The sequence below is a fragment of the Staurois parvus genome, unplaced genomic scaffold, assembly GCF_062004578.1.
Source record: "Staurois parvus isolate SC_StPar_1 unplaced genomic scaffold, SC_StPar_1.0 ptg002937l, whole genome shotgun sequence".
Classification (NCBI taxonomy): Eukaryota; Metazoa; Chordata; class Amphibia; order Anura; family Ranidae; genus Staurois; species Staurois parvus.
Window position 1 is genome coordinate 214,445 of NW_028320733.1, and position 10,397 is coordinate 224,841.

Sequence of the window (10,397 nt, forward strand, 5' to 3'; positions counted from 1 at the left end):
CCTAGAGTAACTGCATGTTTCCTGGAATCTTCTCCATGCTCTTGAGACTGTACTGGGAGACACAGCAAACCTTCTGGCAATGGCATGCATTGATGTGCCATCCTGGAGGAGTTGGACTGCCTGTGCAACCTCTGTAGGGTCCAGGTATGGCCTCATGCTACCAGTAGTGACACCGACCCTAGCCAACTGCAAGACAGTCAGAAAAGATGAGTAGGAAAAAAATGTCAGCAGCTTACACCTGTAAAACCATTCCTGTCTTTGGGGTATTCTCGTTGTTGCCCATCTAGTGCACCTGTTGTTCATTTCATTATCACCAAAGCAGCTGAAACTGATTACCACCCCCCTTTGCGACTTACCTGATCAGATCAATATGCCAGGAGTTTCATTGACTTGATGCTAGACTCTGATTAAAAAAGTCATAATTAAATTTTTTTGAGCAGTGTATATTGATTTAGATTTTTCTTCTGTTTGCTCACTTTGCATTTTGTAAATTGATAAAAATAAACTAATAAAATAGATATTTCTGAAATAATGTTTAATTTACAGCATTTCTTCACACCTGCCTATGATTTTTGCACAGCACTATATATATAGCACACACACACAGTGAAGGGAATAAGTATTTGATCCCCTGATGATTTTGAATGTTTGCCCACTCAGAAAGAGATATTGCATGGTGCACCAGACCTAGGAAGACTGACACTTGTTTTGTGTTTCTTCCATTTGTGAATGATTGCACCAACTGTTGTCACCTTCTCACCAAGCTGCTTGGCCATAGTTTGGTAGCCCAGTCCAGCCTTGTGTAGGTCTACCATCTTGTCCCTGACATCCTTGGACAGCTCTTTGGTCTTTGCCATGGTGGAGAGTTTGGAATCTGATGGTTTGATTGCTCCTGTGGACAGGTGTCTTTTATACAGGTAACACAATGAGATTAGCAGCACTCCCTTTAAGAGACTGCTTCTAATCTCAGCTTGTTACCTGTATGAAAGACACCTGGGAGCCAGAAATCCTGCTGAATGATAGAGGATCAAATACTTATTTCCCTCATGAACATGCAGATCAGTCATCATTTGTTAGACGCATTTCTGCTGAATTTGTTGTTGTATTCTGTCTCTCAGTGTTACAATACACCGAACATTCGATTTTTAGATATTCGATATTCATTTCTTTGTGAGGGGCGAACATTCACCATCAGCAGAGGAGCAAATACGCATTTCCTTCACTGTGTGAATATTTGTATTAGAAGCAGCTTCAATATTGCCTTAGGGCTCAATCACACCAGGCCCATTTAGCTATGTTGGAAACTCTTGTCCAGTGCAGTTCCAACATGTGTACAGTTGTGCTCAAAAGTTTGCCTCCCCGGGCAGAAATGGTGAAATTTCGGCACTGATATTGAAAATCTGACTGATGATGCCAAAAACTGTCTTTTATGGAAGGATGATGATCATATGAAGCCATTTATTATCACATCGTTGTTTGGCTCCTTTTTAAATCATAATGATAACAGAAATCCCACAAATGGATCAGAAGATTCCCTCCCCTGGAATCTTCGGCCTTGAAACAGACAGACAAGGTGACACACACGGGTTAAAATGGCAATTAAAGGTTCATTCCCCACATCTGTGGCTTTTTAAATCGCAATTAGTGTCAGTGTATAAATAGTCAGTGAGTTTTTTTTTACCTCTCAGTGGATGCACTGAGCAGGCTAGATACTGAGCCATGGGGAGCAGAAAAGAACTGTCATTGGGTTCCATGTGAAAAGGAGAATGGAGAATCTAAAAACACATCAATCACAGGCCTGAACACGTCTGCAAACCGCGCTCTCTGTATGACCGGGGCGCACCATCCAAACTGCAGGAGAAAGTCACCTAAGACCCCTTTCACATAGGATGGTCCATCTATCTCTATGGACTGGCAGGTGTAAATGAACTACCAGCTGATCTGGTCCACTAAAAAAAAAAAAAAAGGGGGGGGATCCATCCTTTTCTGCCTGCGTTACAAGCCGTGGGGAGCAGATAAGAACTGTCAAAAGACCTGTGTAACAAGGTAATGGAATTTTATAAACATGGAAAAGGATATAAAAAGCATTGAATATGCCAGTCAGTACTGTTACATACATACATACATAGTTAGTCTGGCTGAAAAAAGACAAAAGTCCATCCAGTTCAATCATAGAAAAAACCATAGAAAAAAAAAAAGTTAGAATCCTTCACCCACAGTTGATCCAGAGGAAGGCAAAAAAAAAACCAGCAAAGCATGATCCAATTTGCTCCTGCTGCGAAAAAATTCCTTCCTGATCCCCTTCGAGAGGCAATCAGATATTCCCTGGATCAACTTATTAAGAAGTGGATCATTCGGGGATCTCTTGATACCAATCCAAGGTCATGTAGACCAAGAACGATTGCGGTGACAACTTCTAGAAGAATTGTACGGGATACAAAAAAAAACCCACATGTAACCTCAGGAGAAATACAGCTCTGGAAAAAGATGGTGTGGTTGTTTCAAGGAGCACAATATAACAATACTTGAACTGCATGGTTGAGTCGCCAGAAAGAAGCCCTCACTGCACCCATCCCACAAAAAAGAACGGCTACCTGACAACACCTTGACACGCCTCACAGCTTCTGGCACACTGTAATCTGGAGTGACGAGACCAAAGTAGAGCTTTATGGTCACAACCATAAGCACTATGTTTGGAGAGGGGGCAGGTGACCAGCGGCCATTTTCCCAGAGCCCGATGTCCAGCAGCCATAATGTTGAAGACCATAGGGACAACCACTACATAGAAACATGCACAGGCTGGATAAAAACAATCCTTTAATGGAACTTTCAAAATCAAGGAAAAAAGGAAAAGCAAGATAAGAAAAAACACAGAAATATATATATACATACCAGGGGCGAACTGACAACTCATGGGGTCCCCGGGCAATAGGGGATCATGGGGCCCCTGTGTCCTTGCCCAAACTCAATAAAGCCTATGAAAAAGGTACCAGGGGCATCTCATGGGGCCCCCTACTGACCCCAGTGCCCGAGTTTCCAAATGGTCAGTCCGCCCCTGATACATACATACACTAAGGGGCAACTAAAGGGACAAAAATACTATATGAAAAAGTATAAATATAGTGTAAAGCGCTGAGCAAACTGTTGGCGCTATATAAATCCTGTATATAATAAATAAAAGTATAAATTAATAGATAAGCTGGATGGACAAGACCCTCAAAAACAATCCAAAATGGACAGATGGATGAATACAATTAACACTAGTGTGAAGAATCAATAAAGGGAATAATACAAGAGAATGGGGCAATACTAGTTCGCGGTAAAAAAATCTCAGCCTAAAAAAACGCATGAAACATCTCAGCTTAGAATACGCATGAACAACCGCACATAAAAAGGAGGAAAAAATATATAATTACATCACTTTCACGTGACTTCATCAGGGTACAGTAGTGGTGACACTGGGCTCCTTTTATAGGGAGCTCATAGGTAAAACTAATCTAGGGGGCAGGTGACCAGCGGCCATTTTCCCGGAGCCCGATGTCCAGCAGCCATAATGTTGAAGACCATAGGGACAACCACTACATAGAAACAAGCACAGGCTGGGTAAAAACAATCCTTTAATGGAACTTTCAAAATCGGGGAAAAAAGGAAAAGCAATATAAGAAAAAACACAGAAATATATATATATATATATATATATATACACACACACACACACTAAGGGGAAACTAAAGGCACAAGTCTACTATATGAAAAAAGTATAAATAAATAGATAAACTAGATGGACAAGACCCCCAAAAACAATCCAAAATGGACATATGGATGAATACAAATAACACTAGTGTGAAGAATCAATAAAGGGGAATAATACAAGAGAATGGGGCAAAACTAGTTCCGGGTAAAAATATCTCAGCCTAAAAACGCATGAAAAATCTCAGCTTAGAAAACACATGAACAACCGCACATAAAAAAAAAGAGGAAAAAATATATAATACTAAAAAATACATAAAAATATATATATAATAAATATATATATAGGAAAACCAGATAAAATACCCATATGAATACATGCTAGAATAAAAATACATTGATGATGTCATCATTATATGGGAGGGGGAGGAAACCTAGCTCATCAGCTTTCTGAACCGATTGAATGCAAACTCCAGGAATATCCACTTTTCCTGGGAATCCAGTGATCTTAGCATTCATTTTTTAGATTTAACCATCTCACTTGAAGACTTATTTTAAATCTGTAGACAGGAATGGTTATATCCCTATTGATAGCTGCCATTACCCACCATGGTTGCTTAACCGCATGCCGCCCAGCCACTGTGCATATACGGCGGTAGGGCGGCACTCGCAGGCAAAACCACATTTTAAAACGTGTGTTTTGTAAACAAATAGGGGGCGCGCGCGCCCTATCTGTCCCGCCGATTACCGCCGCAGATGTGAGTCGCCGGGTCACAGCCGCTCCTTAGCGGCTATGTCCCGGCGATTGGCGGCAATCAGTGACAGAGAGCACAGCTGCAGTAGCTGTACTGTCTGTCACTTCCCTGTCAGCTCGAGGATGAGCTGATCAAGAAAGAACAGTTTCTCTTTCTCGATCAGCCTTGTCCCGCCCAGCACACCCCCCCGCCCCACCCCCTAGTAAAACACTCCCCTCACTCCTAAAACCCTTCCCTGCAAAATAAAATTAACCCCTTCCTCCCCAGTGCCATTAGTACAGTGTCAGTGTTTTTTTTTTTGCACTGATCACTGTATTAGTGTGTTTGGGGATGTCAGTGACCCCAAGTCAGTACCCCCCAATGTCAAAATGTCCGCCGCAGTCCCGCCATAAGTCACTGGTCGCTGCCATAAGTCCCTGATCGCCGTCATAAAAAAACTAAAAATCCCAGTATCTTTCCCGCCATTTGTAAACGCTATAACTTTCACGTAAACCAATTAATTTACACATATTGGGTTTTTTTTTTAGCAAAGACATGTCGCAGAATACATTTTGGCAGAAATTTATGAGTAAATTTGATTTTTGCATTTTTTTTTACTGGACATGTTTTATAGCAAAAAGTCCAAAATATTGTTTTTTTTTCCTCAAAATTGTCAGCCTTTTTTTTATAGCTCAAAAAATAAAAACCGCACAGGTGATCAAATACCACCGAAAGAAAGCTCAATTTGTAGGGAAAAAAAGGATGTAAATTTCATTTATGTACCGTATTGCATGACCGCGCAATTGTCCGTTAAACTAGCGCAGCGCAGTATAGCAGAAAAATGGCGTAAATTGCAGTATCTCTCCCATAGTTTGTAGACGCTATAACTTCCACACAAATCAATCAATATACACTTATTGGGATTTTTGTTACCAAAAACATGGAGCAGAATACATTTTGGCCTAAATTTATAACCAACTTTGAGTTTACTATATATTTTTTATAGCTGAAAATAAAAAATATTGTTTTTCTTCAAAATTTTTGGCCTTTTTTTGTTTATAGCGTGAAAAATAAAAAGCGCACAGGTGATCAAATTACACCGAAAGAAAGCTCTATTTGTGTGAAAAAAAGGACATACATTTAGTTTGGGTGCCGCATTGCATGACCGCGCAATTATCAGTTGAATTAGTGCAGCGCCGAGTAGCAAAAAGAGGCGTGGTCATTAAGGGGGGTAAATCCTCTGGAGCTCAAGTGGTTAATACCCTGAAGGGTCAGCTGGTACGACTAAGGAGAAAATGTACCCACCAAGAGGCTTTTATGGAACAGGCTTTAGCTCTAGGCCAGCGATTTACTAATAAGGGTTACCCATCAGATATGATCCAAAATGTTATTCAGGGTGTCGGGGCGATGGAACGTAATAAGCTGATTGAAGGTAAAAAGAAAGGAGATAAACCAATGGATCAGCTACCCATCATCTTAGATTTTAATTTGGAGAGGATTTTTAAGAAGCACTGGCCTTTATTGATGGTAGACAGATCCCTACAAGGGTTATTGTCCCATAGACCTAGGCCCATGTATAGAGGAGCACCCTCATTGAGATGCAGATTGATTAAAAATGTTTTGGATCCCCCCAAGAGAGGGAAACAAATGACCTTTTTAGACTCAAAAGGCTTTTTCCCCTGAAAAAAGATGCTACTCATGTAGGGCCACAGCTGGGAGGAATCATAAACAAGCTGGTTTTACTTCGCATAGGAATGGTTCCGAATTTCTATTCAAGTATTTTATCACCTGTAGATGGGGTGATAAAATAGGGGTTGGTTTACGCCCTTCAGTGTGGTTGTGGATTGCAATATATTGGCAGAACAAAGAGGCTACTATGGAAATGGCTCAGAGAGCATGTACAAAACATTAGGAAGGGCTATCCTAAACACAGCGTCTCCAGACATTTCGGCACCCAACATAATATAGACCCTGCACCACTTACCTTTTGGGGGATTGAGAAATATAAACTCCTTTGGAGGGGGAGCCATAAGATTTGAGCCTTGAGCCAGGCCAAATCTAAGAGGATATTTGCTATGCAAACCCAGGCCCCCAAAGGACTTAATATCGAATTTGATTTGAACTGTTTTATTAGTGATTTTTAGCATTTAATGATTCTTTATATCTAGTGGTGGGTACTTTATAGTGGTAGTTTTTGGATCATTGATCCTTTGTTACTGAGGTTGTTTCCCCTTTTTGTTCCCCTTGTTTAGTCTTTGGTCATGTTTTTTATATATATTATTTTTTTTTCCTTTCATCAGTTCTCACTGAGTTTTTTATGGTATATATTCATTCCCCTGGCCCCCATTTTTTAACTGTTTTTATATCTACCATTATGTGTGTCATCTTTGTTAATATCTATTCCTCTTCATTTTATTTTATTACATTAAAGTTTGTGTTTTTATTCTAGCATGTATTCATATGGGTATTTTATCTGGTTTTCCATTATATATATATTTATTATATATATATATTTTTATGTATTTTTTAATATTGTATATTTTTTCCTCTTTTTTATGTGCTGTTGTTCCTAAATGTTCTAAGCTGAGATTTTTCATGCATTTTTTAGGCTGAGGTATTTTTACCCCAAACTAGTATTGCCCCATTCTCTTGTATTATTCCCCTTTATTGATTCTTCACACTAGTGTTATTTGTATTCATCCATCTGTCCATTTTGGATTGTTTTTGAGGGTCTTGTCCATCCAGTTTATCTATTTATGTATTCTTGTTTTCATATAGTATTTTTGTGCCTTCAGTTGCCCCTTAGTGTGTGTGTATGTATGTATGTATGTATGTATGTATGTATCTATGTATCTATGTATCTATCTATCTATCTATCTATCTATCTATCTATCTATTATCTATCTATCTATCTATTATCTATCTATCTATCTATCTATTATCTATCTATCTATCTATCTATTATCTATCTATCTATCTATCTATCTATCTATCTATTATCTATCTATCTATCTATCTATCTATCTATCTATCTATCTATTATCTATCTATCTATCTATTATCTATCTATCTATCTATCTATCTATCTATCTATCTATCTATCTATTATCTATCTATCTATCTATCTATCTATCTATCTATCTATCTATCTATCTATTATCTATCTATCTATCTATCTATTATCTATCTATCTATTATCTATCTATCTATCTATCTATCTATCTATCTATCTATCTATCTATTATCTATCTATCTATCTATCTATCTATCTATCTATTATCTATCTATCTATCTATTATCTATCTATCTATCTATCTATCTATCTATCTATCTATCTATCTATCTATCTATCTATCTATTATCTATCTATCTATCTATCTATTATCTATCTATCTATTATCTATCTATCTATCTATCTATCTATCTATCTATCTATCTATCTATTATCTATCTATCTATCTATCTATCTATCTATCTATCTATTATCTATCTATCTATCTATCTATTATCTATCTATCTATCTATCTATCTATCTATCTATCTATCTATCTATCTATCTATTATCTATCTATCTATCTATCTATTATCTATCTATCTATTATCTATCTATCTATCTATCTATCTATCTATCTATCTATCTATCTATCTATCTATCTATCTATCTATTATCTATCTATTATCTATCTATTATCTATCTATCTATCTATCTATCTATCTATCTATCTATCTATCTATCTATCTATCTATCTATCTATCTATATATATATTGGGCAGCACAGTGGCCAAATGGTTAGCACTTCCGCCATGCAGTACTCATCGTTGGTTTGAATCCCAGCCATGGCACCACCTGCTTGGAGTTTCATGTTCTCCCTGTGCCTGCGTGGGTTTCCTCCGGGTACTGCGATTTCCTCCTACACTCCAAAGACATGCTGGTAGGTGAATTGGCTCCTGTCTAAATTGTCCCTAGTATGTGTATGTATGAATGTGAGTTAGGGACCTTAGATTGTATGCCCCTCGAGGGTTAGGGACTGATGTGAATGTACAATATATATGTAAAGTGTGGTGTAAATTGACAGCGCTATATAAGCACCTGAAATTAAAAAAATAAATATATATGTGTGTTTGTATATATATATATATTTTTTTATTTTATTTTATTTTTTTTCTGTGTTTTTTCTTATCTTGCTTTTCCTTTTTTCCCCCATTTTGAAAGTTCCATTATAGGATTGTTTTTATCCAGCCTGTGCATGTTTCTATTCAGTGGTTGTCCCTATGGTCTTCAACATTATGGCTGCTGGACATTGGGCTCCGGGAAAATGGCCGCCAGTCACCTGCTCCCTAGATTAGTTTCACCTATGAGTTCCCTATAAAAGGAGCCCAGTGTCACCACTACTGTACCCTGATGAAGTCACATGACAGTGATGTAATGCATAGGTGGGAGAGCGGAATGTGGTGGCGTCATTTCCGACACAAACGGCTGCTGCCATACTGGTACACCCAGCACACCCATATCAGTACATGTGATTGATGCCTTGTTTGATCTGTTCCCATGTAAGTGCGCATTTGTCTTTACAATAAATTTGATTCATTTACAATATGACACTATGGAAGCACTTTTTCTTGTCTCCCTGGGAGTGCTGTGAGCCGGCTGTTTTTTCTGGCCCAACGGACCCCCAGCAGGAGTTCTGTGAGCCGGCTGATTTCCGTGTCCAAAAGTGAAAGATCTATTACCACCGCTGAACAGTATGGTCCACCAGTGAGGGGGATATCATCACTACATCGTCATTGGGGATTCCACTTAAAGGACCCCTGCAGTGAGTGTTCTGAAAGCCTTTTGGCCCCTTGGGGTCTGGGCGTGGAGGTGAGGAAGCATTTTAGCCGGTGTGGGAGTCACTAATCATTTACCTATCCAAGTTTTTTCTATATATATGTTTGCCTCATTTATTTATGGTATTTATATGGTCACTTATTAGTCGTTTTATGTCACATGGCCTTTTGATGCGCATTGTGTTATGACCCTTTTTTTTTTTTGCCTCAATTTGCGTTGTTATTGTCGTTCTTCTGTGATAAGTGGTTTGTCCACTTTTAATATTTAAGCACTCCATTTTGTATTTTTCACATTTTGCTCCACTTCCTCATCAGTTTTATTCACGTTAATTTATTTATGTGATGACGGGCTCCTATGTCCCACTATTACTGGGATTTAGTTCATATTTTATAATTCCCTGATCATTTCTGTGCGTTTTGCCCACAGTCATGGTTTATTGTCTGTTACACCTTTTGGTCCTCATTTTGAACCTTTTATTATTTGACCTTTCCCTTCACTCCCATATTCCTTCCATTTACTGATTATGTTATGGTGTATTATTTATTGTCTTCTCATCTCATTATTTGTTTTGCCATGTCTGCAGCATTATTGTGATTAACGAAACATCAATTTTCTTTTTATATATATATATATACACCCTGTTCCAAATTATTCTGCAAATGATATTTTCTCATTTCCCTCAATAATTGATGTAAATAACAGTCGGCAGAATTCTCAGGTTACAACTATAAGAGTAGAATTCACATTTTATTGAACAAACCTCCTAATAATAACAGGATTTTTGTTCCGGATTATTCCGCACAGGAAATTTCCAAACACTTTCTAGGTTGTAAAGAACTGAAAATTGTCATTTGTTGTGTTTGCAGCAAATTTACTGAAATCAAAGCTATTTCAATCCAACTTTTCCCAACATTGTAACTTTGTAAACATTTGAAGCGGTCACATTACATTGTAACATAGGAGCCCTTATCTGATAGCAGATCACAAGTCTGGCATCCATTGAACTTTGCAGTTTTTGGACAGTTTCTGCTGGAATTTGTTTGCAAGATGTCAGAATAGCCTCCCAGAGCTGCTGTTTGGATGTAAACTGCCTCCCACCCTCATAGATCTTTTGCTTGAGGATGCTCCAAAGGTTCTCAATAGGA